Source organism: Coregonus lavaretus, assembly GCF_964263955.1.
Source record: "Coregonus lavaretus genome assembly, chromosome: 23".
Classification (NCBI taxonomy): domain Eukaryota; kingdom Metazoa; phylum Chordata; class Actinopteri; order Salmoniformes; family Salmonidae; genus Coregonus; species Coregonus lavaretus.
This window is the reverse complement of record NC_140010.1, coordinates 34423452-34451448: the sequence shown is the minus strand read 5'-3', so window position 1 is coordinate 34451448 and position 27997 is coordinate 34423452. Positions and strand designations below refer to the sequence as shown.

Here is a 27997-nt window from a genome sequence, read left to right as displayed (position 1 = left end):
ACATCAGACAAAGTTCCTATTGTTCATGCTCTTTACCTGTTGTCACCATCATACGATATTCCATGAGAGCATGAGTTGGTGTCTTTTGTCGAGAACTGCTGGAAAATATAGGATAGTGCTTAATCCTTGATGTACAGTAACATGAGGTATGCCCCCCTGGGGCAGTTTTCACTCACCCACTTCAGGTCCTTTAGCCGGTTGTATTCATCAGCCACTCTCTGAGATATAGAGGAGAATGCTAAAAAATAGCAGATGTCCAGGGTGTCCAGCTCTCGGCTCAGTTTTTGCATCTGGTCGCTGATGTCATGGATCTCGGCACACGGGCTCTTGTAGCTCACCAGGTAGGAGTCAAACACTTTCTTATACTGTCTGCCTGTCTGATGTTATCTCAGGGTACATGCTGAAGAGACACATTACACAGGAAAAAAGGAGACACATTTTGATCAATACTGCAATTTTCTTGAATGGCATCTTGAATGTAGCGCTTTCTGTCATGCTTTCCCACTAGCATATGACATGGCTGAAACAGCACACACAGCAGATAATGGTTGGATGCTGTCTGTCTGTTTTAATGTTTAATCTATCGCTCAATCCCTTGTTCCATCCATCCATCCATCCATCCATCCAACCAACAAATATGGCCCACCTATGCAAGTGGTCACGTTGGTCTTGGTCCAGTTCATTACCAGTATCCCCACCAGTGGTGTAGCCGGTCTCACATTGGGTCTCCTCCTGTGAAGGGGGGGTAGGTTCCCGTTCCCTCTCCCTGTGAATGGGGTCTTCCTCAGGCTCTCTGCCCCCATAGGCACACGTCCATTGGTGTTGTCATAGTAACTGGAGATAATATCAAACTGTCACTAAAGTTGTTAACCTTTGTAACGTCCCTCTTTATGTTTGATTATTTATGCTTATAAGAGGTCGGGCGTTTGATATAGTTTAGTTGAACTTTACTTTGAGTATGCTGGCATTATATGGTTATTCACAGGGCTTCCAAGCACAACTATTGGTCCTGTGTAAAACATGGAACTGGAATCTTTCTTTACAAATACACAGACTGGATTATGGAATAATGTTCACAGCTTTACAACCTTTAAAACAACATGAAAACATGATGGTGTTATTATTTAGAGCATTCAGTCAATACTGCATGAACGTTGATATGGGAAAATCATTTCTTTGGATTGACAACAAAGCAGAGGTGGAAGGTGACACGTTGATAACCACTAGGCAGAGAACATCTAAAAATAATGAATTCATTTTCAAACTGTTATGAGCTGTTTTTGTATCGTTTTCCTGTTTCTAATCAGACTTTACAGCTGTGGATTGGGGTAATATTATTGTTACCAATAAGAATATTGTGACTATTGACTATACAACTTTGGTCTAATTGACTAGGCCAAGACTAAGGCAATTCACCCTGGGTTGAGGCTATCCACTATAGGTAGACACTATGGTAACTCACCCCCGTTAGAGACTATCTACTCTACATCGAGACTATAGGAACTTTGGGTCGAGACTATCCTCCCCAGACTAGCCTATTTACCTGGACTGGACTATTCATTTCTGTTCTATAGGTCACTATAATTAAACTATACTGAACAAAAATCTAAACGCAACATGCAACAATTTCAACGATTTGACTGAGTTACAGTTCATATAAGGAAATCAATCAATTGAAATAAATAAATTAGGCTCTAATCTATGGATTTCAATGACTGGGCAGGGGCCCACCCACTTGGGAGCAAGGCCTACCAACTGGGGAGCCAGGCTCAGCTAATCAGAATTAGTTTTTACCCGCAAAAGGGCTTCATTACAGACAGAAATACTTCTCAGTTTCATCAGCTGTTCAGGTGGCTAGTCTCAGACGATCCCGCAGGTGAATAAGCCGGATGTGGAGGTCCTGGGCTGGCGTGGTTACACGTGGTCTGCGGTTGTGAGGCCGGTTGAACGTACTGCCAAATTCTCTAAAATGACATTGGTAGAGAAATTAACATTAAATTCTCTGGAAACTGTTTAATCATCTTCTTGATATGCCACACCTGTCAGGTGGATGGATTATCTTGGCAAAGGAGAAATGCTCACTAACAGGACTGTAAACAAATTTGTGCACAAAATTTGAGAGAAATAAGCTTTCCATGCGTATGGAACATTTCTGGGACCAACACTTTACATGTTGCATTTATATTTTTGTTCAGTATAAACAGTATCACGCCTTTTGACTCACACATTGCCATTGTAGGTCTCCTCACTGTAGATGCAGACTTTTCCGGCTCCGTTGGAGACAACACTGTTCTCTATCCTGAGGTCAGGGACAGCCTTCTCTGATAGGACCACAGTAGTACTCTGCAACATAGTCCACCTGAAACAACATAATAACATTGGTAATTGTTTAAATATTTCATACATATTTGTTTTTGTGCTTGTGAGGGTGTTTTGCCTCAAAATAAAATGCCATGTTGTTCAACACGAATGCTATGAAACAGAACGTCGCAGTAGACACTTAAATGCATCTTGACCAGAATGTCAAGGGCATTCTCATTAGGTCTTATGTCTCAGGTCTAAGCCTGTGCACCACTTATACACCATAAGAGCAGTAGAGAGTAGAACTGGAGAGTAGGGCATGCCAGGTAACTTGTTTTTTTTTATTATAGATGTTCAACAGTACACTGAACAAACAACACAAGCCCTTTTCAATGAAAACACACACACAGACACGCACACACAACTTCCCAAAACAGCCCAAGTCAAAGTGAGACATTCTGACTGAAAATGAACTCCAACATCCATCAAACTCAGGGGCCAAAAGTCTCTTCCTCCAGGTGTCTGGGATGATCAGTGTCTTGCCTGGAAGCCTTTCTTTCCTTCTATTCTTAGAAGGGAAGTCACAGTCACTCAGGGGGGAGGCGGTGCACAGAAACCTGGATTGGAAATTCACTGAACTACTTTCTGCATGGAAGGAAGGGTCATGTGAGCGATGAAGGCAGAGTGTCTTTCTGCATCACCAGGGGCAGAGAGAAGTGAAGTTGAAACTATTTTTGGAGTTCCCCAGAACCTCTGAGTAAGCACGGAAGAGAATCAACCAAATGTATCTGATAAAATGAACAAATACAACAGGACTTTCTGATAACACTTTTTTGAAACGCCTGTGTATCATGCATTATAGACAGTACCTTCTAAGACTTGCTACAAGCAGTCATAAGAACTGAAGGTCAAGGCTCCTTATAGGAACCTTTAATAAATTCATAAAGGCTGTAAGTAGATTCATAATACACACCAAAGTTGTCCTTGTATGCCACAACCCAACATCAAGCACTTCCAGCAACGACCTACTTCTCTAAAACATAATCACTGGGAGCAGATAGACAACAGAGTCTGGTGAGACTAGGAGTCTATGGCATGGATCAGATGGGCTGCGCGCCATTACTGTTCCCAACTGGAGTATGTTTAAAACCTCAAAGGCACTGTCTAGTGAAAGAAATCAATTCAAACCACATACAAACAGCATGATCCTTTTGCCTGTTGTATAATTCCTTCAGGCATCTACGCGATCTCCTCCTCTCACCTTTTCCCTTAGCTTGTGGACTTCAGAGCACAATACAAATCAGTTGTCTGTGACCAGGCGAAAAAACCTTTCCAAGCCAAACCTTCATATCATAACCTCTAACCGCTACACACAGCCTACATCGTTGTCACCATAGTAGCCAACGTCATAGTCAACATAGCTACTAGATCTAACACATTAGTAAACCCCCTACAATCATGCAGTACAGTGTACAGTCAGCAAGCAGTTTAGCAGTTAAACCAGCGGGCACCGGTGGCAATAAATTAATGAAACCAAAAGCTTACCTTGACTTGGAAGAGTTCCAATGTTGGATAGCCATAGCCAGCTAGCTAACATAGCATCCCTCTCTGTTTGAGCCGGGTGTTTGAGTAGGCTAAATTAGCTAGCTACAATCGCTAGCTAAGTGAAACTGAAAGTGAAAAGAATACAACAAAATATCTCTCTCTCTCTCTCTTGCGTCTCCTTCATCTTAAAATAAATAAATGTGTTCAAAAATTGTCTTTCTCTCTCTTTGAGTCAACTACTAACCACATTTTATGCACTGCAGTGCTAGCTAGCTGTAGCTTATGCTTTCAGTACTAGATTCATTCTCCTATCTTTTGATTGGGTGGACAACATGTCAGTTCATGCTGCAAGAGCTCTGATAGGTTGGAGGACGTCCTCCGGAAGTTGTCATAATTACATGCACAGTCATTTAGCAGACGCTCTTATCCAGAGCGACTTACAGTTAGTGAGTGCATGCATTTTTTTCATACTGGCCCTTCGTGGGAATCGAACCCACAACCTTGGCGTTGCAAGCGCCATGCTCTACCAACTGAGCTACACGGGGCCTATAACTACGGTGCAAGTCTATGAAAGGGGGTGAGAACCATGAGCTTCCTAGGTTTTGTATTGAAGTCAATGTACCCAGAGGAGGACGGAAACTAGCTGACCTCCAGCTACCCCATGGTGATAACCTACAGAACGCTGTTGAGGCTACTGTAGACCTTCATTGCAAAACAGTGTGTTTTAATCAATTATTTGCTAACGTGAATATATTTAGTATACTTTATCTAAAAATGATAACTTTTGTAATGTTTCACTACTTTAATTTGCAATGCAAATAGTCCAGGTAGCCATGATTAGCTGTTCAGGAGTCTTATGGCTTGGGGGAAGAAGCTGTAAAGAAGCCTTTTGGACCTAGACTTGGCACTCCGGTACCGCTTGCCGTGCGGTAGCAGAGAGAACAGTCTATGACTAGGGTGGCTGGAGTCTTTGAGAATTTTTAGGGCCTTCCTCTGACACCGCCTGGTATAGAGGTCCTGGATGGCAGGAAACTTGGCCCCAGTGATATACTGGGCGTATGCACTACCCTCTGTAGTGCCTTGTGGTCGGAGGACGAGCAGTTGCCATACCTGAAGGTGATGCAACCATTCAGGATGCTCTCGATGGTGCAGCTGTATATTTTTTTGAGGATCTGAGGACCCATGCCAAATCTTTTCAGTCTCCTGATGGGGAATAGGCTTTGTCGTGCACTCTTCATGACTGTCTTGGTGTGTTTGGATCATGATAGTTTGTTGGTGATGTGGACACCAAGGAACTTGAAGCTCTCAACCTGTTCCACTACAGCCCCGTCGATAAGAATGGGGGCGTGCTCAGTCCTCTTTTTTTTCCTGTAGTCCACAATCATCTCCTTTGTCTTGATCACGTTGAGGGAGAGGTTGTTATCCTGGCACCCCACGGCCAGGTTTCTGACCTCCTCCCTATAGGCTGTGTCATCGTTGTTGGTGATCAGGCCTACCACTGTTGTGTCGTCGGCAAACTTAATGATGGTGTTGGAGTCGTGCCTGGCCATGCAGTCATGGGTGAACAGGGAGTACAGGAGGGGACTGAGCTTTGAGGGCACTATGGTGTTGAACGCTGAGCTGTAGTCAATGAATAGCATTCTCACGTAGGTGTTCCAGGTGGGAAAGGGTGGTGTGGAGTGCAATAGAGATTGCATAATCTGTGGATCTGTTGGGGCGGTATGCAAATTGGAGTGGGTCTAGGGTTTCTGGGATAATGGTGTTGATGTGAGCCATGACCAGCCTTTCAAAGCACTTCATGGCTACAGACTTGAGTGCCACCGGTCAGTAGTCATTTTGGCAGGTTATCTTAGTGTTCTTAGGCACAGGGACTATGGTGGTCTGCTTGAAACATGTTGGTATTACAGACTCAGTCAGGGACATGTTGAAAATGTCAGTGAAGACACTTGCCAGTTGGTCAGAGCATGCTCGGAGTACACGTCCTGGTAATCCGTCTGGCCCTGCGGCCTTGTGAATGTTGACTTGCTTAAAAGTCTTACTCACATTGGCTACGGAGAGCGTGATCACGTAGTCATCCGGAACAGCTGATGCTCTCATGCATGCTTCAGTGTTGCTTGCCTCGAAGCGAGCATAGAATTGATTCAGCTCGTCTGGTAGGCTTGTGTCACTGGGCATCTCACGGCTGTGCTTCCCTTTGTAGTCTGTAATAGTTTTCAAGCCCTGCCACATCCGACGAGCGTCAGAGCCGGTGTAGTACGATTCAATCATAGTCCTGTATTGACTCTTTGCCTGTTTGATGGTTCGTCGGAGGGCATAGCGGGATTTCTTATAAGCGTTCGGGTTAGAGTCCCACTCCTTCAAAGCGGCAACTCTACCCTTTAGCTCAGTGCGGATGTTGCCTGTAATCCATGGCTTCTGGTTGGGGTATGTACATACGGTCACTGTGGGGACGACGGCATCGATGCACTTGATGAAGCCAGTGACTGATGTGGTGTACTCCTCAATGCTATCGGAAGAATCCCGGAACATATTCCAGTCTGTGCTAGCAAAACAGTCCTGGAGCTTAGCATCTGCATCATCTGACCACTTCCTTATTAACTGAGTCACTGGTGCTTCCTGCTTTAGCCTTTCAGGGCCAAGTCTAAGTCAAGTCTCAAGTCTTTTAGGGCCAAGTCTAAGTCAAGTCTCAAGTCCCTTTTGGCAATGGCTTTCTGCCTGCTGTGGTTAGGTCTATAAACCTTGTAAATTATTTGAAGAGACTCCCTTGTTCATTAGTCCACACTTTTATGAAAGAAAGCACATCATGCACTATTTAAATCAAAATGTAGACAGTTTACATTAATAAAAGTAACTGTACTGGATATGAAAAAAAAGCAAACATAACATTTTAAAGTGCATGGTATTTTGTGGCAGCCATTGTCTATATTTCACTTCATTCTGTCACACAAACAGAACATCTGTAGGTGAGGGAAGATATATTACAAGTATCAATGTAAACTAAAATGAATGACAACTGTTCAATAACTGCACTACTAAAGTGTCCTATATATCAAACGTAATGACCTTTATCCCTAAAATATGCTTGAGCTTTGGAAAGTATTTGGCATGGATTCTCCAAAAATCCAAGCAATCAACTTCATTTTCATCAGAAGTTACTTGAATGTAGCAAATAATCTCTGCACTGACAGATGACTTTATCTTGCTGATCTTGCTGATCTTGTTGCGGTAGCCAGAGAACAGTCTGGAGGTTTTGGCAGGTGGTTGTTCTTCTTCTTCTCCACTACTGCTCTCCGTAACGGTGACTTTCCGTGCCTCAGCCAAAACAAGGTAAAAAAAAAAGTCCTACAATTATGTAAATAATCAAGAATATAACAGTATATATTGTACATGAAAACAAATCATTATTATTTGAATGCAAGTAACATAGAAAACATTGCATGTTGCAATGCATTGTACCTACCAATCAGACTCTCCTTCAATTCAGCTTTATCTTCATGTGGTATAAGGACATCATGATCAAGCCAGAACAGGCAGAAAGATGGGTCCAGCAGTGTAGCCATTATGTATACATTGTCACCAAATGGAAGTTCTGTTGACTGTTCATCCGAGTGCTCCATTTTGACATTCACAAACACCCCCTGGAATCGGCGTTTGAGTGACTGCTGCAGTCCAAATTTCCAATAGCTCCAATAGCTGGCTCCATTCCCTTGGTGATAAGCAGAGCTCCTTGTGTCCTTGGGCCTCAAGTAGAGTATTGAGGCTTTGTTGATTCAGATTGGTGACTGCTTTAACAAGGCAGAGGATGGGATTCCATCTGGTAGACACAGCAGCAGGGATACTACGATTGGCTCCGAACTCAGCTTCAAATGCTTCTTTCAGACCACAGGTAGTATGTAGTAAGCTGCAAAGTTTAGTTACCTTAGCAATCAGACTGTTTATGATTTTTGTTTCCTTTAGTCCATCTCTAATCACCATATGTAATGAATGGGCAAAGCACTGTAAGCGCTGTTGCCTGCAGTTGGTTTGGATAGCTTCAACATCAGCATTGTACTCTTCACAAAATTCTTCCCATAGGCTGGGGTTATCCACATCATGATCATCATCATCATGATCATTACTTGCTTTTGGGAAACAAACTGTGAAGGCCTTTTTCATATTTGCAGCGTTATCACATATGATATCATCTAATTTATGTTTTATGCCAACATTATCACATATTACTTCAAATGTATCTCTGATTCTTTCCCCAGTGTTTGACCCTGTGAATCTATCATAGCTCAACAGAACTGACTCCAGTCTGGGAGTTTTTTCTCTTCCATGGCCATGTAATGGGCCGTTACTCCCATGAAGGGCCTCATGGTCCTGTCAGTCTATATATCTACAGTGACAGACATTGATTCTGTCTTCTCTAGGGTACTTTTGATTGTAGCCTTTTTGTTCAGTGTTAAGTCATGCAGGTGCCTGGTCAACGTGGGCCTACTTACTGGTCTATATTTGTCATCTACCACTGATATGAAATGCCTAAAGTGAGGGTTGTCCACTAAGGACATAGACAGGTTGCAGGAAATGATCAGGTCTTGCAGTATAGCCTCTGTTATGGCATTCTGCCTGGGGTGGCCCTGGCTGTACACATGGACACCTGTGGTGGTCAAGAATGAGTCAATGCTGCTCTGTCCTTCTGTCCCTGCGCTGGCCACCTTTGCTTTGCAGAATTCAGTGAACCTGCAGATGAACAACATGATGGATATTTGTTGTTGACTTGAGATGGAAGTACAAGGACACAAACAAATATATATGGTCTATGGGATTTTTCAGCAGAAATGTCCAAGAAGTTGCATGCTTTGAACTCTCGTTTTATAGTAAGTTACCTCCAAGGACCAGGCTACAACAGAAAGTATATTACATCTCAGAGTGATATGCATATCGCCGAGATGTAACTTAATAATCTCTGCTAACAAGTAGGCCTAGCTATCTGACAACCCACCTCTTAACCTTTCAAGAAATATTAGACAGTAATACATTTCCTGTTAGCTAAAAGATGACACACAAGAAAGCTAGCTATATCAAGCTGGCATCTGCTAAACAGGCTATTATTAGTCTAACCACATTGTAACGTTGTTAGCTAGCTAGCCTAACTGACCTTTCGCGGTGGTTGCGCCATCATCTTTAATGTTAATTCCACACGTTTAGCAAACAGCATTTCGTTTTTTGCCACTGGCATTATACTGCAGGTTCTTGTAACCAAATTGAATAACGAAAGCCTCACCAACTGATGACATTGTTGCTGATTACAATTGTTTAGCTGTAGTACTACAGTGACGTACAAATGACACAGACGTTCTAGAACGCTTTTGAGCCCTCTGTATTAAACTACTTTCTCTTTGTTACAATGCCGCCTGTTCCATGTTATCTGACAGAATGCACAACAAAAACTTATCCCAGTACTGACTTGCATTGTTCACAACTCTCTCATCTAGAGTCCAAGTCAAGTCTCAAGTCAATTGATCACGAGTCTAAGTCAAGTCGCAGGTCATTTTCTTTGCGACTTAAGTGCGACTCGAGTCCGAGTCTCAGGCTTGAGTTTCCATCTCTGTGAGATACTCTACCTCAGGTGAGCAAAAACCTCGAGACTTCCTTAGTATTAGATTTTATGCACCAGCTGTTGTTTACAAATATACACAGACCGCCACCCCTTGTCTTACCGGAGTCAGCCGTTCTATCCTGCCGATGTAGCGTATATCCTGCCATCTGTATGTTATCCATGTCGTCGTTCTGTCACGACTCGGTAAAACATAAGATATTACAGTTTTTAATGTCCCATTGGTAGGATAACCTTAATCTTAGGTCGTCCAATTTATTTTCAAATGATTGAACATTGGCTAATAGGATTGATGGACGAGGCAGTTTACTCGCTCGCCGTCGGATTCTTACTAGGCACCCCGACCTACGTCCACGATATCTCAGTCTCTTTCTCATGCGAATGACAGGGATTTGATCCTTGTCGGGTGCCTGTAGAATATCCTTCGCGTCCGATTCGTTGAAGAAAACATCTTCGTCCAATACGAGGTAAGTAATCACTGTCCTGATATCCAGAAGCTCTTTTTGGTCATAAGAGACGGTGGCAGAAACATTATGTACAGAATAAATTACAAATAATGCGGACAAACACACATAATTGTACAATTGGTTAGAGGGCTGTAAAATGGCAGCCATCTTCTCCGGCACCATTGACTAAGGCCCTTCTCCCCCGATTGCTCAGTTTGGCCGGGTGGCCAGCTCTTGGAATAGTCTTGGTGGTTCCAAACTTCTCCCATTTAAGAATGATGGAGGCCACTGTGTTCTTGGGGACCTTCAATGCTGCAGAAATGTTTTGGTACCCTTCCCAAGATCTGTGCCTCGATACAATCCTGTCTCAGAGCTCTACAGACAATTCCTTCGACCTCATGGCTTGGTTGTTGCTCTGACATGCACTGTCAACTGTGGGACCTTATATAGACAGGTGGGTGCCTTTCCAAATCATGTCCAATCAATTTAATTTACCACAGGTGGACTCCAATCAAGTTGTAGAAACATCTCAAGGATGATTGGTAGTGGGTTCGATCCCTGGGACCACCCATACACAAAAAAAAAAATGTATGCACGCATGACTGTAATTCGCTTTGGATAAAAGCGTCTGCTAAATGGCATATTATTATTATTATTATTATTATTATTATTATTATTATTATTATTATTATTATTATTATGATCAATGGAAACAGGATGTACCTGAACTCAATTTCGAGTCTCATAGCAAAGGGTCTGAATACTTATGTAAATAAGGTATTTCAGTTTTTTATTTATAATACATTTGAAAAAATGTCTAAAAACCTGTTTCCGCTTTGTCATTATGTGTAGATTGTGTAGATTGATGATGAAAAAAAGAATGTAATACATTTTAGAATAAGGCTGTAATGTCACAAAATGTGGAAAAAGTCAAGGGGTCTGAATACGTTCCGAATGCACTGTAGGTTCACAATAATTACAAGTAGCCCTCAAGATACACTTTATTGTAACTAGCTAAATCCTGTGTACCTAGTAATTACATTGTACTTAGGCAGATATTACATGTACTCTGTGTTGTACTAGTGTGTTAATCCTTCCACTTGGATGGTACCTCCGGAAACCTTCAAATGAGGACCAGTTTGTCAGCATGGGTAATGTACTATATATAAGTACACAGTAATTACAAGTAATTACCTCTCAAGATACACTTAATTTTAACTAGCTACATAGTCATTACATCGTAATTACTATAGTAATAGTAATTCAATTTTCTTAGGTAAATATTACATTTAATATGATATTACATATTACAGTACGCTGTGTGTAATTTAAAACGGTGTGTGTTTATTGTCCCACTTGGATGGCAAGGAGGTTCAGGTTGTCATAATGGGTAACATACACATTAATTATGAGTTAATTTTGTAATTATAATCTGGGACGACACCCATATGAGGTTGACCTATATCTGATCTGTTTCTGTAAACTCAACTAATTAAGCCAGATGGTACACTTTTTGGAGGCAAGTGCTAGCAACAACATTGAGTGGAGATTTTGAAGAGTGCATTCACTGGCGGTAATTAGAGTCTATTGAGACTCCAACCTTTGTAATCTCGGACACCCAGCACATCTGTCCACGAGAGATGACAACCTTGTGACAGTTGTTACTGAATCGAATGCAGCTGAGAAGAAACAAAACACTAAATTGGTGGAAACTTGCACATTTGCAACAAGCATGGTAACACACATTCGCTACTTGGTAACTTTGAGTTATTACAATTAACTTCAATATTTATAAGGACCCCTTAAAATGATGAAAAATGAAAAAAATGAAAATGAAAAGTGTTACCCAGGTCACTCCTCACAAGGAGCTATTGCTACCATATCCACAACTATGAGGTTATAGTACCTCTGTGAATTGTTAGCCGTTAAAAATAGAATGTCTGAATGAGGGAATAGTTAATTTTTTTCATTGCTCTGTTTTCATCTTTCTGTTTGGATTCATGTTTTACAAACTGTCAATGGCTCTTTCAATTTAATGCACAACAACTATTTCCATATGGTCAATGTGTGCCATATAACTGTTCAAACAACACAGTGCCAGGATTGGCCGAAACCATTTAGTGACTACACAGCCATGAAATGACTAATGGTGTCACGGTTTACTAAGCCAGAACCCAGAAGCAGACCAGGACAAGGTGAGTTGAAACGAAGGTGAGTATTTATTTAACAGATTCAAAAAACGATGTAGAATAATCCAGGGGACAGAGCGGACGGCGGAGATGAGTTGGTGGAGGTGCAGTGGTAGATCCAAGAAAGGCTTGGCAGCCACCGACAACCAGGCAGGGGTTGGGTGAAGGTTCCGGGAGATTGACTGCAGATAGAAAAAAAACGGAGGTAAGTACACGGCAAGCCAACAAGGTGCAAAACAACAAAACTAACGCTAGAAACTCCAAGGCTGATACACTGACAAACATACTGTTCATGGCTAACGATCCGGCAGGGAATGGATGTCAGGTCAGGGCTTAAGAAGGGTGAAGATCAGGACCAGGTGTGCAGACCGCTGATGAGATGCAGGTGCGGTTAATCGGGAGATCTCCCGCCTAGCAACGTCGCCCGGCAACCAGGCCGGGAGCGTTCACGAACCCTCAGGAAACTGGAGATTCCGAGCAGAAAAATGGCAACACAGGCAGGAACCGACTCAGGATGCAGGGTTCATGACAGTACCCCCCCTCCGACAAACGCCACCGGGCGGACTACCTGGAGCGCCAGGATGGAGGCGGTAGAAGTCACGAAGGAGGTCAGCATCAAGAATCTGGCGCCGAGGAATCCAACTCCTCTCTTCAGGACCATACCCCTCCCAGTCCACGAGATACTGGAAACCCCGGCCCCGCCGTCTGGAATCCATAATGCGGCGCAACGTGTAGGCAGGACCACCTCCGATCATCCGAGGGGGAGGAGGAGGAGGCGGAGGGGGTAACAGAGGACTGAGGAGAACAGGCTTGAGGCAGGAGACATGAAAGGTGGGATGGACTCTGAGCGTTCTAGGTAACTTGAGTCGAACCGCAACAGGATTGATCACCTTCTCCACCACAAATGGACCAATGAACTTCGGTGACAGTTTCTTAGACTCAGTCCGCAGAGGAAGATCCCGTGTGGCCAACCAGACACTATCTCTGATGGTATAGGTGGGGGCGGGAATCCGGCGACGATTCGCCTGGAGCTGATACCGGTCAGAAACTCTAAGGAGGGCCTTTCTGGCCCGATGCCAGGTCCGGTGGCAACGACGAATGTGGCCCTGAACAGAGGGCACTGAGAGATCCTTCTCCTGAGAAGGAAACAAGGGAGGTTGGTAGCCATACAGGGACTGGAAGGGAGACATCCCAGTGGCAGATGTAGGGAGAGTATTGTGGGCATACTCAACCCAAGGCAACTGAGAGACCCAGGAGGTGGGGTTGGAGGAGACAAGGCAGCGTAGCGTGGATTCCATCTTCTGGTTGGCTCTCTCCGCCTGACCATTAGATTGGGGGTGAAAACCAGATGTGAGACTGACTGTAGCTCCAATGGCCAAACAGAAAGACTTCCAGACAGCAGAGGTAAACTGAGGGCCACGGTCGGAAACTATGTCACTGGGCAACCCGTGGACCCTGAAAACCTCCCTAACCAGGATCTCGGACATCTCAGAGGACGAGGGAAGCTTGGAAATGGGCACAAAGTGGGCGAACTTGCTGAATCTGTCCACGATAGTCAGAATGACCGTGTTCCCCTCAGAAGAGGGCAACCCAGTGACAAAGTCCAGGGCCAGATGCGACCATGGTCGCCGGGGAATAGGGAGGGGGTGAAGTAGTCCAGAGCTGGGCCGGTTGGCACTCTTATTCTGCGCACACACTGGACAGGCAGCAACAAACCTCCGAGTATCTTCTCCTATGGCCGGCCACCAAAATCGTCTGCGAAGTAACGCCATCGTCCGGGCCACGCCAGGGTGTCAAGCCATCTTGCTGGCGTGGGACCATTGGAGGACAGCAGAACGAACCGACTCAGGCACAAACAAACGACCGGGTGGACCGTTACCGGGACCGGGCTGCGTCCGAAGGGCCGCCATAACCTCCTCCTCAATCCTCCACATAACTGCTCCCACGACACAGTTCCGGGGAAGAATCGTCTCGGTCTTGGCCCCACTCTCCTCCGTCTTGGAGAACATCCGTGACAAGGCGTTCGCCTTGCCGTTCTTATACCCAGGTCGGAACGTCAGGGAAAAATTAAAGCGTCCGAAAAACAAAGCCCACCTGGCCTGACGGGAGTTGAGACGTCTAGCCGATTGCACGTAAGCAAGATTCTTGTGGTCGGTCCAGACAATAAACGGTTGCTCCGCCCCCTCCAACCAGTGGCGCCACTCCTCCAAGGCAAGCTTCACCGCGAGAAGCTCCCGGTTACCCACATCGTAGTTCCTCTCCGCAGACGAAAGACGACGAGAGTAGTAGGCGCAGGGATGGAGTTTCCCGTCAGTGGAGCATCGCTGGGACAGGATGGCGCCAACCCCCACATCAGACGCATCCACTTCCACGACGAACTGACGGGCCGTGTCAGGTTGAGAGAGAATCGGTGCGTTGGTGAATCGCCTCTTCAAATCCAGGAACGCTCGGTCCGCCTCAGGGTTCCAACTGAAGGTCCTGGTACTGGAAGTCAGGGCAGTTAAAGGAGCGGCCACACGGCTGTAATCCCGGATGAATCTGCGATAGAAATTCGCAAACCCCAGAAACCTCTGGAGCTGCAATCTCGTACCGGGCTGGGCCCATTCCAGAACCGCCCTAACCTTCTCCTGGTGCATCCTAATCTCTCCCCTGGAGATGATGTACCCGAGGAAGGATGTAGTGTGGGCGTGAAATTCGCACTTCTCGGCCTTCACGAACAGGCGATTCTCCAACAATCGCTGCAGAACCTGCCTGACATGCTGGACGTGGCTGGAAGGTTCCTTCGAGAAGATAAGAATGTCATCCAGGTAAACAAAAACAAAGAGACCGATCATATCTCTCAGGACGTCATTCACCATACTCTGGAACACTGCTGGAGCATTGGTCAGTCCAAACGGCATCACCTGATACTCGAAGTGACCCATCGGTGTATTGAAACCCGTCAACCACTCGTCCCCCTCTCTGATCCGGACCAGGTGATACGCATTGCGTAGGTCTAGCTTGGTGAACACAGTAGTACCCTGTAAGGAGTCGAAGGCAGAGCTCATCAAGGGCAGGGGATACTTGTTTTTGTCCGTGATATCATTCAACCCCCGATAATCAATACACGGTCGAAGAGAGCCATCCTTCTTACCCACAAAGAAGAATCCTGCCCCCAGGGGTGATGATGAGGGACGAATGAGACCAGCTGCTAGGGACTCCTTGATGTAGGTCTCCAAAGCCTCACGTTCAGGTCGGGAGATGCTGTATAACCGTCCCTTGGGATAGACAGCTCCAGGGAACAGGTTTATGGCACAGTCATATGGTCGGTGGGGAGGGAGTGACAGAGCCCTCTGCTTACTGAACACTTCCCCCAAATCGTGATATGTCTCGGGAACCAGGGACAAATCTGGGGGTCTAGCCTCAATCACCTGACTGGGAACAGAATGGGAACAGGCAGTCTTGAGGCAGTTAGCATGACACTCAAGGCTCCAACTAGTTACCTTGCCAGTCACCCAATCGAACGTGGGATTGTGTTCTTTCAGCCAGGGGTATCCAAGGACCAGAGGAACATGGGAAGAAGGCAGAATGAAGAATGAGATCACCTCAGAATGATTCCCTGACAACAGCATCTTAACCGGTTCAGTCCTCATCGTGATACGTGCCAGACTACTGCCGTTCAGAGTGGTAGCTTCAATGGCTTCCGGTAATCGCTCCTTGGAAAGCCCCAGCTGTTCCACCACTTCGGCATCAATAAAGCTTCCATCGGCACCTGAATCGACGAAAGCGTTAATCGCTAGACTCTGATTCCTGTTCATGAGGGTAGCCGGGAAACGGGGTCTGACAGAGGTATTGAGAGGTTGAAACTGGCTCGCTAAAAGTCCTCCCAACTTTAGCGAGCCGAGCAGTTTGACGACCGCCGGGAACAAGTGGACGGGCCCCATTGCTTCTCCCTCCTTCTCTCTCGAACTCGGTTATACACCCGAATAGACAAGGCTACCAAGTTGTCCAGGTCACTAGGCTCCGGATAGGAGATCAACTCATCCTTGAGCTGCTCCGACAGCCCCTGGTAAAAGGCCGCTTGCAGAGACTCCTCATTCCACCCACTCTCTACAGCCAAAGTCCTGAACTCGTTCACGAAGTCGGCAACGCTGCGAGTTCCTTGGCGAAGCGAAAACAGGCGCCTAGCTGCATCCATACCTCGGACGGGATGGTCAAATAGCTTCCTCATCTCGGCCGTGAACTCCTGGTATGAGGCCATGCAGGTGTCCTGTTGTTCCCAAACGGCTGAAGCCCACTCCAGAGCTCGACCACGCAGCAACCCAATGACAAAGGCTATCCTAGCCTTGTCTGTGGCATAAGAGTGGGGCTGTAGATCGAACACTAATCCACACTGCATAAGGAAAGAACGGCATCTTCCCAACTCCCCCTCATATTTATCAGGCGTCGGAACCTTGGGCTCACGGAAGGGCACAGCTCCAGAAGCGGCAGGCGAGATGGGTGAAACCGGTCGTGGATTCTCCACCGGCAAACTGAGCTGAGCCTGGATCTTCGTCAGACTGGTAGAAAAGTTCCGAACGGACAAAGCTATCTCCTGTAGCGCCGTGCTATGTTGTCCCAACATCTTCTCCTGATGGGTAATGGCATGGCGAACAGAGTCCAGGTCCGCTGGGTTCATTTCTGGCCGGATCGTTCTGTCACGGTTTACTAAGCCAGAACCCAGAAGCAGACCAGGACAAGGTGAGTTGAAACGAAGGTGAGTATTTATTTAACAGATTCAAAAAACGATGTAGAATAATCCAGGGGACAGAGCGGACGGCGGAGATTAGTTGGTGGAGGTGCAGTGGTAGATCCAAGAATGGCTCGGCAGCCGCCGACAACCAGGCAGGGGTTGGGTGAAGGTTCCGGGAGATTGACTGCAGATAGAAACAAAACGGAGGTAAGTACACGGCAAGCCAACAAGGTGCAAAACAACAAAACTAACGCTAGAAACTCCAAGGCTGATACACTGACAAACATACTGTTCATGGCTAACGATCCGGCAGGGAATGGATGTCAGGTCAGGGCTTAAGAAGGGTGAAGATCAGGACCAGGTGTGCAGACCGCTGATGAGATGCAGGTGCGGTTAATCGGGAGATCTCCCGCCTAGCAACGTCGCCCGGCAACCAGGCCGGGAGCGTTCACGAACCCTCAGGAAACTGGAGATTCCGAGCAGAAAAATGCCAACACAGGCAGGAACCGACTCAGGATGCAGGGTTCATGACAAATGGACTTTATGAATGATACATCTCACGTCACAATAGGACTCCAGGACCTTATATGGGTCCTAAAAATGCCTGTTATCCGCTGGCTGGTTAATGATCAATCCGAGTGAAACCAGGTGTGCCATAGACAAACACCCGAGAGACAGTGAAAAGAGGTAATGTGACTCCATAAACTACAGCCACTCAATGATCACAACACAAGGCTATGTTTATTCTTCCAACCACTATCTTGAGAGCTGATATCACCTTTAGGTTATCCCCCAATGGTGACCATCCACCTTTGCTATCTATTTAGCTGTCCAGGTGATAGGTTGGGACCTAAAAGGAATGAAGGCCAGGCACCACAGGCTAAAATGACATTTTTGCATGTACTTATACATTTTGTGATTTTGGGGTATTTTGGTCCAGTAAAAGTAAAAATACAAATGTCAAAAAGTTGATGAAAATGTATATTTTCATTAGTTTATCATACTACCGTCATCAAAATGTAAGAAATTGTAACCACTTTTAAATGGACATACATCCATAATTTCAATACTCACTACATTGAATCACACATTTCATAGAGAATGTTACAAACTGGACTATATGTAGTGACTTACTTTGAAGAGATGGTGATTGAGTCTAAATAGGTGTATGGCGTTTGGTAGTCTAAATTCAGTGTCCTTGTCTTTAACTGCAATTTCCTGAAAGTCAGACTCTTTTCCACACATCAACTCATTTTTCTCAGCCTCAGAAGCATCTGCATTAACCAAATTGCGTGTGGTTATTTTCTAGATTAAATTTTCTTCTGTTAAAAAAAGGGCAAAAAATGCATTTTATGTACCTTTCTTTAGTATTTTACAGTTAGAAAGATGAAAAAAGTATTTATCCACAATCGACTATTTGTAAGTTTGGAATGTCTTAACAAAATGAAACCAGAATATCTAGGCTGAATTCATCCAATGTCCAGAAAAATGTATTTGCGTGATATGCAAATATGAACATATTTAATGAGACATCACCTAATTTGTATATTTTCAAACAATATACAGTACCAGTCAAAAGTTTGGACATAACTACTCATTCAATGGTTTTTCTTTATTTTTTACTATTTTCTACATTGTAGAATAATAGTGAAGACATCAGAACTATGAAATAACACATTTGGAATCATGTAGTAACCAAAAAAGTGTTAAACAAATCAAAATATATTTTATATTTGAGATTCTTCAAATATCAATCAATCAATCAATTTTATTTTATATAGCCCTTCTTACATCAGCTAATATCTCGAAGTGCTGTACAGAAACCCAGCCTAAAACCCCAAACAGCTAGTAATGCAGGTGTAGAAGCACGGTGGCTAGGAAAAACTCCCTAGAAAGGCGAAAACCTAGGAAGAAACCTAGAGAGGAACCAGGCTATGAGGGGTGGCCAGTCCTCTTCTGGCTGTGCCGGGTGGAGATTATAACAGAACCATGCCAAGATGTTCAAAAATGTTCATAAGTGACAAGCATGGTCAAATAATAATCAGGAATAAATCTCAGTTGGCTTTTCATAGCCGATCATTAAGAGTTTGAAAACAGCAGGTCTGGGACAGGTAGGGGTTCCATAACCGCAGGCAGAACAGTTTAAACTGGAATAGCAGCAAGGCCAGGCGGACTGGGGACAGCAAGGAGTCACCACGGCCGGTAGTCCCGACGTATGGTCCTAGGGCTCAGGTCTCTCAGTTGGCTTTTCATAGCCGATCATTAAGAGTTGAAAACAGCAGGTCTGGGACAGGTAGGGGTTTCGTAGCCGCAGGCAGAACAGTTGAAACTGGAATAGCAGCAAGGCCAGGCGGACTGGGGACAGCAAGGTGTCATCATGCCCGGTAGTCCTGACGTATGGTCCTAGGGCTCAGGTTCTCAGAGAGAAAGAGAGAACGAGAGAATTAGAGAGAGCATACTTAAATTCACACAGGACACTGGATAAGACAGGAGAAGTACTCCAGGTATAACCAACTAACCCCAGCCCCCCGACACATAAACTACTGCAGCATAAATACTGGAGGCTGAGACAGGAGCGGTCCGGAGACACTGTGGCCCCATCCGAAGAAACCCCCGGACAGGGCCAAACAGGAAGGATATAACCCCACCCACTCCGCCAAAGCACAGCCCCCGCATCACTAGAGGGATATCCCCAACCACCAACTTACAATCCTGAGACAAGGCCGAGTATAGCCCACAGAGGTCTCCACCACAGCACAAACCAAGGGGGGGGCGCCAACCCAGACAGGAAGATCACGTCAGTAACTCAACCCACTCAAGTGACGCACCCCTCCCAGGGACGGCATGAAAGAGCACCAGCAAGCCAGTGACTCAGCCCCTGCAACAGGGTTAGAGGCAGAGAACCCCAGTGGAGAGGGGAACCGGCCTGGCAGAGACAGCAAGGGCTGTTCGTTGCTCCAGCCTTTCCGTTCACCTTCACACTCCTGGGCCAGACTACACTCAATCATATGACCTACTGAAGAGATAAGTCTTCAGTAAAGACTTAAAGGTTGAGACTGAGTCTGCGTCTCTCACATGGGTAGGCAGACTGTTCCATAAAAATGGAGATCTATAGGAGAAAGCCCTGCCTCCCGCTGTTTGCTTAGAAATTCTAGGGACAATTAGGAGGCCTGCGTCTTGTGACCGTAGCGTACGTATTGGTATGTACGGCAGGACCAACTCGGAAAGATAGGTAGGAGCAAGCCCATGTAACGCTTTATAGGTTAACAGTAAAACCTTGAAATCAGCCCTTGCCTTAACAGGAAGCCAGTGTAGGGAAGCTAGCACTGGAGTAATATGATCAAATTTCTTGGTTCTAGTCAGGATTCTAGCAGCCGTATTTAGCACTAACTGAAGTTTATTTAGTGCTTTATCCGGGTAGCCGGAAAATAGAGCATTGCAGTAGTCTAACCTAGAAGTAACAAATGCATGGATTAATTTTTCTGCATCATTTTTGGACAGAAAATTTCTGATTTTTGCAATGTTACGTAGATGGAAAAAAGCTGTCCTTGAAACAGTCTTGATATGTTCGTCAAAAGAGAGATCAGGGTCAAGAGTAACGCCTAGGTCCTTCACAGTTTTATTTGAGACGACTTTACAACCATCAAGATGAATTGTCAGATTTAACAGAAGATCTCTTTGTTTCTTGGGACCTAGAACAAGCATCTCTGTTTTGTCCGAGTTTAAAAGTAAAAAGTTTTTTGCCATCCACTTTCTTATGTCTGAAACACAGGCTTCTAGCGAGGGCAATTTTGGGGCTTCACCATGCTTCATTGAAATGTACAGCTGTGTGTCATCCGCATAGCAGTGAAAGTTAACATTATGTTTTCGAATAACATCCCCAAGAGGTAAAATATATAGTGAAAACAATAGTGGTCCTAAAACGGAACCTTGAGGAACACCGAAATGTACAGTTGATTTGTCGGAGGACAGACCATTCACAGAGACAAACTGATATCTTTCCGACAGGTAGGATCTAAACCAGGCCAGAACTTGTCCGTGTAGACCAATTTGGGTTTCCAGTCTCTCCAAAAGAATGTGGTGATCGATGGTGTCAAAGGCAGCACTAAGGTCTAGTAGCACGAGGACAGATGCAGAGCCTCGGTCTGATGCCATTAAAAGGTCATTTACCACCTTCACAAGTGCAGTCTCAGTGCTATGATGGGGTCTAAAACCAGACTGAAGCATTTCGTATACATTGTTTGTCTTCAGAAAGGCAGTGAGTTGCTGCGCAACAGCTTTTTCTAAAATTTTTGAGAGGAATGGAAGATTCGATATAGGCCGATAGTTTTTTATATTTTCCGGGTCAAGGTTTGGCTTTTTCAAGAGAGGCTTTATCACTGCCACTTTTAGTGAGTTTGGTACACATCCGGTGGATAGAGAGCTGTTTATTATGTTCAACATAGGAGGGCCAAGCACAGGAAGCAGCTCCTTCAGCAGTTTAGTAGGAATAGGATCCAGTATGCAGCTTGAAGGTTTAGAGGCCATGATTATTTTCATCATTGTGTCAAGAGATATAGTACTAAAACACTTAAGTGTCTCTCCCGATCCCAGGCCCTCGCAGAGCTGTGCAGATCCAGGACAGCTAAGCCCTGGAGGAATACGCAGATTCAAAGAGGAGTCCGTAATTTGCTTTCTAATGGTCATGATCTTTTCCTCAAAGAAGTTCATGAATTTATCACTGCTGAAGTGAAAGCCATCCTCTCTTGGGGAATGCTGCTTTTTAGTTAGCTTTGCAACAGTATCAAAAAGAAATGTTGGATTGTTCTTATTTTCCTCGATTAAGTTGGAAAAGTAGGATGATCGAGCAGCAGTGAGGGCTCTTCGGTACTGCACGGTACTGTCTTTCCAAGCTAGTCGGAAGACTTCCAGTTTGGTGTGGCGCCATTTCCGTTCCAATTTCCTGGAAGCTTGCTTCAAAGCTCGGGTATTTTCTGTATACCAGGGAGCTAGTTTCTTATGACAAATGTTTTTCGTTTTTAGGGGTGCAACTGCATCTAGGGTATTGCGCAAGGTTAAATTGAGTTCCTCAGTTAAGTGGTTAACTGATTTTTGTCCTCTGACGTCCTTGGGTAGGCAGAAGGAGTCTGGAAGGGCATCAATGAATTTTTGTGTTGTCTGAGAATTTATAGCACGACTTTTGATGCTCCTTGGTTGGGGTCTGAGCAGATTATTTGTTGCGATTGCAAACGTAATAAAATGGTGGTCCGATAGTCCAGGATTTTGTGGAAAAACATTAAGATCTACAACATTTATTCCATGGGACAAAACTAGGTCCAGAGTATGACCGTGGCAGTGAGTAGGTCCAGAGACATGTTGGACAAAACCCACTGAGTCGATAAAATATCTACCCTTTGCCTTGACGACAGCTTTGCACACTCTTGGCATTCTCTCAACCAGCTTCACCTGGAATGCTTTTCCCACATATGCTTAGCACTTGTTGGCTGCTTTTTCTTCACTCTGCCGTCCGACTCATCCCAAACCATCTCAATTGGGTTGAGGTCGGGGGATTGTGGAGGCCAGGTCATCTGATGCAGCACTCCATCACACTCCTTCTTGGTAAAACAGCCCTTACACAGCCTGGCGGTGTACTAGGTCATTGTCCTGTTGAAAAACAAATGAGAGTCCCACTAATCCCAGTACCTTTTTCTTTTGTAAACGTTTCAGTATGTTCTCTGTGAAGTAGGCTACGGGAGTTATGTAACTTTTTCCACCTTGGCTTAGTGCTAGCGCGCTAGCGGACCGACATCTTGAATCTATCTATTTTGGATTTCGTCCCGGTGAAGCACCACCCTGTCACTTTGGTCCCTAACTCAGCCTGCACTCTTTAAAATGTTTTACCATCGGATGGGCCCCAACCATCAATCTGTAAATCTTTGCTCTCTCTTTGCTTTTAATCTGTGGTTATGTTTTAGTTGTGTTGTTTTAGTTGTGTTGTAGCTGGTCTCCAGTAGTTGGGCTCTAGCTTGCTGACCATAACCGTGGTAGTTGGCTAAGCTGGCTAGGCTAATAGCTTGTTGGCTAAATAGCTAACGTTAGCTGGCTGGCTAGCTTGCTGGCTAAGATAGCTACAGTGGGGGAAAAAAGTATTTAGTCAGCCACCAACTGTGCAAGTTCTCCCACTTAAAAAGATGAGAGAGGCCTGTAATTTTCATCATAGGTACACGTCAACTATGACAGAAAAATGGAGGAAAAAAAATCCAGAAAATCACATTGTAGGATTTTTAATGAATTTATTTGCAAATTATGGTGGAAAATAAGTATTTGGTCACCTACAACCAAGCAAGATTTCTGGCTCTCACAGACCTGTAACTTCTTCTTTAAGAGGCTCCTCTGTCCTCCACTCGTTACCTGTATTAATGGCACGTGTTTGAACTTGTTATCAGTATAAAAGACACCTGTCCACAACCTCAAACAGTCACACTCCAAACTCCACTATGGCCAAGACCAAAGAGCTGTCAAAGGACACCAGAAACAAAATGGTAGACCTGCACCAGGCTGGGAAGACTGAATCTGCAATAGGTAAGCAGCTTGGTTTGAAGAAATCAACTGTGGGAGCAATTATTAGGAAATGGAAGACATACAAGACCACTGATAATCTCCCTCGATCTGGGGCTCCACGCAAGATCTCACCCCGTGGGGTCAAAATGATCACAAGAACGGTGAGCAAAAATCCCAGAACCACACGGGGGGACCTAGTGAATGACCTGTAGAGAGCTGGGACCAAAGTAACAAAGCCTACCATCAGTAACACACTACGCCGCCAGGGAATCAAATCCTGCAGTGCCAGACGTGTCCCCCTGCTTAAGCCAGTACATGTCCAGGCCCGTCTGAAGTTTGCTAGAGTGCATTTGGATGATCCAGAAGAGGATTGGGAGAATGTCATATGGTCAGATGAAACCAAAATAGAACTTTTTTTTACTGCTCTAGAGGAGATCTGCATGGAGGAATGGGCCAAAATACCAGCAACAGTGTGTGAAAACCTTGTGAAGACATACAGAAAACGTGTGACCTGTGTCATTGCCAACAAAGGGTATATAACAAAGTATTGAGAAACTTTTGTTATTGACCAAATACTTATTTTCCAACATAATTTGCAAATAAATTCATTAAAAATCCTACAATGTGATTTTCTGGAGAAAAAAATTCTCATTTTGTCTGTCATAGTTGACGTGTACCTATGATGAAAATTACAGGCCTCTCTCATATTTTTAAGTGGGAGAACTTGCACAGTTGGTGGCTGACTAAATACTTTTTTCCCCCACTGTATATGCAGGTAACATTCCTTGATAACTGGTTAGATGGCATGATGTATTTCCAAAACTTTGGTTTACTTAAATGTAGCTGTAAGCTAGGTGTTGATAGCAACTGGCTGACTAATTCAGTGCTAACGTTAGCAGGCTGGTAGGGCTAACGTTACCAGGCTAGCAGGGCCAGTTGGCTAGCAACTTTGCATGTTGATTTGTAACAATACATTCTTAAAGTATTTACTTGTAAGTTGGCTAAAAATGTAATTCAAACCAGTGTAATTCAAACGAGTGCAAACGATTTGGTTTAATTTATACATTAAGTTATTTCTGTTGGAGTTTACATTATAGGGAATAGGCTGAATTGCCAGGTCCTCCATATTACATCACCCCGGAACATTTTCTGACATGACTTCGGCATTCTTCGGAATTCTGATTGTAATAACTCCAAAAATATAAAAGTGAGGTGTAACTATTGCAGTATTGCAAATCCATATGTTACATGTGGTTGCGTTTATGCTTCCTACCCTTTAATTGTAGAGCACTGGGTCAAATATAACATTTTTGTGATGTAGGGGGTGATTAAATAAATTAGTTACATATACTGAACAAAAATATAAACGCAACATCTAAAGTGTTGGTCCCATGTTTCATGAGCTGAAAAAAAAGATCCCAGAAAATGTCCACATGCACAAAAAACCAATTTCTCTCAGATTTTGTGCACAAACTTGTTTATATACCTGTTAGTGAGCATTTCTCCTTTGCCAAAATAATCCATCCACCTAACAGGTGTGGCAAATCAAGAAGCTGATTAAACAGCATGATCATTATACAGGTGCACCTTGTGCTGGGGACAATAAAAGGTCAATCTAAAATGTGCAGTTTTGTCACACAACACAATGCCACAGATGTCTCAAATGTGCAATTGACATGCTGACTGCAGGAATGTCCACCGGAGCTGTTGACAGAGAATTTAATGTTAATTTCTGTACCATACAGTGCATTTGGAAAGTATTCAGACCCCTTCCCCTTTTCCACATTTTGTTATGTTACAGCCTTATTCTAAAATGGATTAAATAAAAAAAGAATCTCATCAATCTACACACAATAACCCATAATGACAAAGCAAAAACAGGTTTTTATAAAAGTTTGCACATTTATAAAAAATAGAAAACAGAAATACCTTGTTTACGCAAGTATTCAGACCCTTTGCTATGAGACTCAAAATTGAGCTCAGGTGCATCCTGTTTCCATTGATCATCCTTCAGATGCTTCTACAACTTGATTGGGGTCCACCTGTGGTAAATTCAATTTGTTGGACATTATTTGGAAATGAGCAAAAACCAAGCCATGAGGTCAAAGGAATTAATCGTAGAGCTCTGAGACAGGATTGTGTCGAGGCACAGATCTGGGGAAGGGTACCAACAAATTTCTGCAGCATTGAAGGTCCCCAAGAACACAGTTGCCTCCATCATTCTTAAATGGAAGAACTTTGGAACCACCAAGACTCTTCGTAGAGCTGGCTGCCCCGGCCAAACTGAGCAATTTGGGGAGAAGAGCCTTGGTCATGTGGGTGACCAAGAACCTGATGGTCACTCTGACAGAGCTCCAGAGCTCCTCTGTGGAGATGGGAGAATCTTCCAGAAGGACAACCATCTCTGCAGCACTCCACCAATCAGGCCTTTATGGTAGTGGCCAGACGGAAGGCACTCCTTAGTAAAAGGCACATGACAGCCTGCTTGGAGTTTGCCAAAAGGCTCCTAAAGGACTCTGACCATGACAAACAAGATTCTCTGGTCTGATGAAACCAAGATGGAACTCTTTGGCCTGAATGCCAAGCGTCACGTATGGAGGAAACCTGGCACCATCCGTACGGTGAAGCATGGTGGTGGCAGCATCATGCTGTGGGGATGCTTTTCAACTGGGAGAGACTGGGAGACTAGTCATGATCGAGTCACCATGTCCAAGAGAGATTTAGATGGTTAAAAATGTCACGCCAGGGTAAGCCTACATTTCCCTGTTTGGCCGCTAGTTTTTATGGGTATTATGACACCTCTACTGTGGGGCTCTATAAAGCCCTTTGTGGAGAAAAACTTACTCTGATTGACTGGGCCTGGCTCCCCAGTGGGTGGGCTTATGCCCCTGCCCAGTCATGTGAAATCTTTAGATTAGGGCTTAATGAATTTATTTAAATTGACTGATTATATGAACTGTAACTCAGTAAAATCATTGACATTTTTGAATGTTGCATTTATATGTATGCTCAGTAGAGTTATACCAACCAACCACATTAAGGATTTCCTTGGCCAACATGAGTAGGAAGAGACTATTGCAGGGAATTTCAGGCCCTATTTACCACAATAAATTGAATTCTCCACTTACCCATGTTCCTCTGGTGGCCTGAGCAGTGACCGGTCCCAGATCATGTTGGGTTTGACGTGGCGCATTATCTTACTGTGGGTTTTGTAGGCATAATATGCAGCTACACACAGTGCCTCCACTACAAAGAACCCAAGCACCAATGTCACAGCCTGAAACAAAGGATAGATTAGATGTGTTCTTATCACTACAGATTATTAATTTATTTAGGTGATGAAAGAGTATCTATAAAGAAATTCAATATAATAATTAGCCACACTGATTTACATGTATTAACTTTATAAAACACAAAAAGGGGACAACAGTATTTGTATAGCATGTAATAGTAAACTATGAAGGTTTACAAAGTAAAGATGTACAGTATATTGAAGTAAAGATTTGACTAGGGTTGTGACGGAGTCACACATTTGTTCCTCTCCTCCATTCCTGACCGTCACAGAGTGTGCCCTGTTTTTGTAAGCCATTGGTTGAAGGTATTTTATGATACTAGTTTCCTATAAAACCTTGCTGAAACAAGGAGCAACAAAGTTTTATTAAGTTACCACGGAAACGGACTCAACCAGCCGTCTTCAATCAGCTGCATGTTCCACAACACAAACTTCTAAAACTGGCTAGTTTTGTCTCCTCTCATCTCTCCTTATATCGAATGTTAGATGTGAACCAGACTTACTTTTACTTTACTGCTTTTAGGTAAAGTTTGTTGACTTGAAAATGAAGTTCATAAAAAACATATATATATCCCACTGGGCACAGAAGTCAGTTCAACATCTAGTTTTGATTTACATTTGGTTGAGTTTTCAACTAACGTGAATTCAACGTGAAATCAATAAAACATTTTATCATGTCATTGGATTTATGTTCAAAGTTGGGTAAAAAAACGTTTTAATGCCCTTACGTTGATGACTTTTTGTAAATCCAATCAGTTTTCTACATTGATTCAATGTCATCACATAGATTCTTTGGGTTGAAATGACGTGGAAACAATGTTGATTCAATCAGTTTTTGCCCAGTGGGATATTTTAATGTCTTCATCCATAATCGTCGGTTACAAAATTATACAATTACCGTGTCAGCCCTAGCTTAGACCCACCTCTTCAGGGTCCATGTAGCAGTAGTGTTGGAGATACTGGTTGTATATGGGGAAAACCCCGGGGAACCCCGCTCCCACACTCCCACTCAGACCGGGGCTTCCCTTGATGTTCTGGCACATCATCAGCATAGGGTTATAGAGCATGCTTTGAGAGCTCTGTGACATGGGGTTGACCCCGATCCCAAATACAATGTCAATGATGCCCTGCAGCATTGCCAGGACCACATCACAGATTAACATGGTCAGGTAAAACCTCCTACCGCATATGGCAAGCGACTGAGAGAAACTCCCCACATGGAACCTCAGAGAAACCAGGAAGTTAATGGCCTCAATGGATATCATGGCTGACTTGGACGAGTAGGGGGTCATGTAGGAGTGTGATGAGGTGTGAATGAAGGAGTCAGGGGCAGGAGGTAAAACACCGAAGTCCAGAATTTATTCAGTTTACATA

At 44.2% G+C, this 27997-nt stretch overlaps 1 pseudogene across 1 annotated transcript; it reads right to left on the bottom strand.

Annotated features, from left to right (window-relative positions):
- Positions 1-119: 119 nt before the first annotated feature.
- Positions 120-27963, bottom strand: LOC311150492 (occludin-like; annotated as a pseudogene). The gene is made up of 5 exons: positions 27547-27963; positions 26460-26608; positions 2225-2359; positions 647-834; positions 120-400 (listed from the first exon to the last, which is right to left on the bottom strand). The product of its transcript is annotated as an occludin-like (transcript).
- Between the last annotated feature and the right edge of the window lie 34 nt (positions 27964-27997).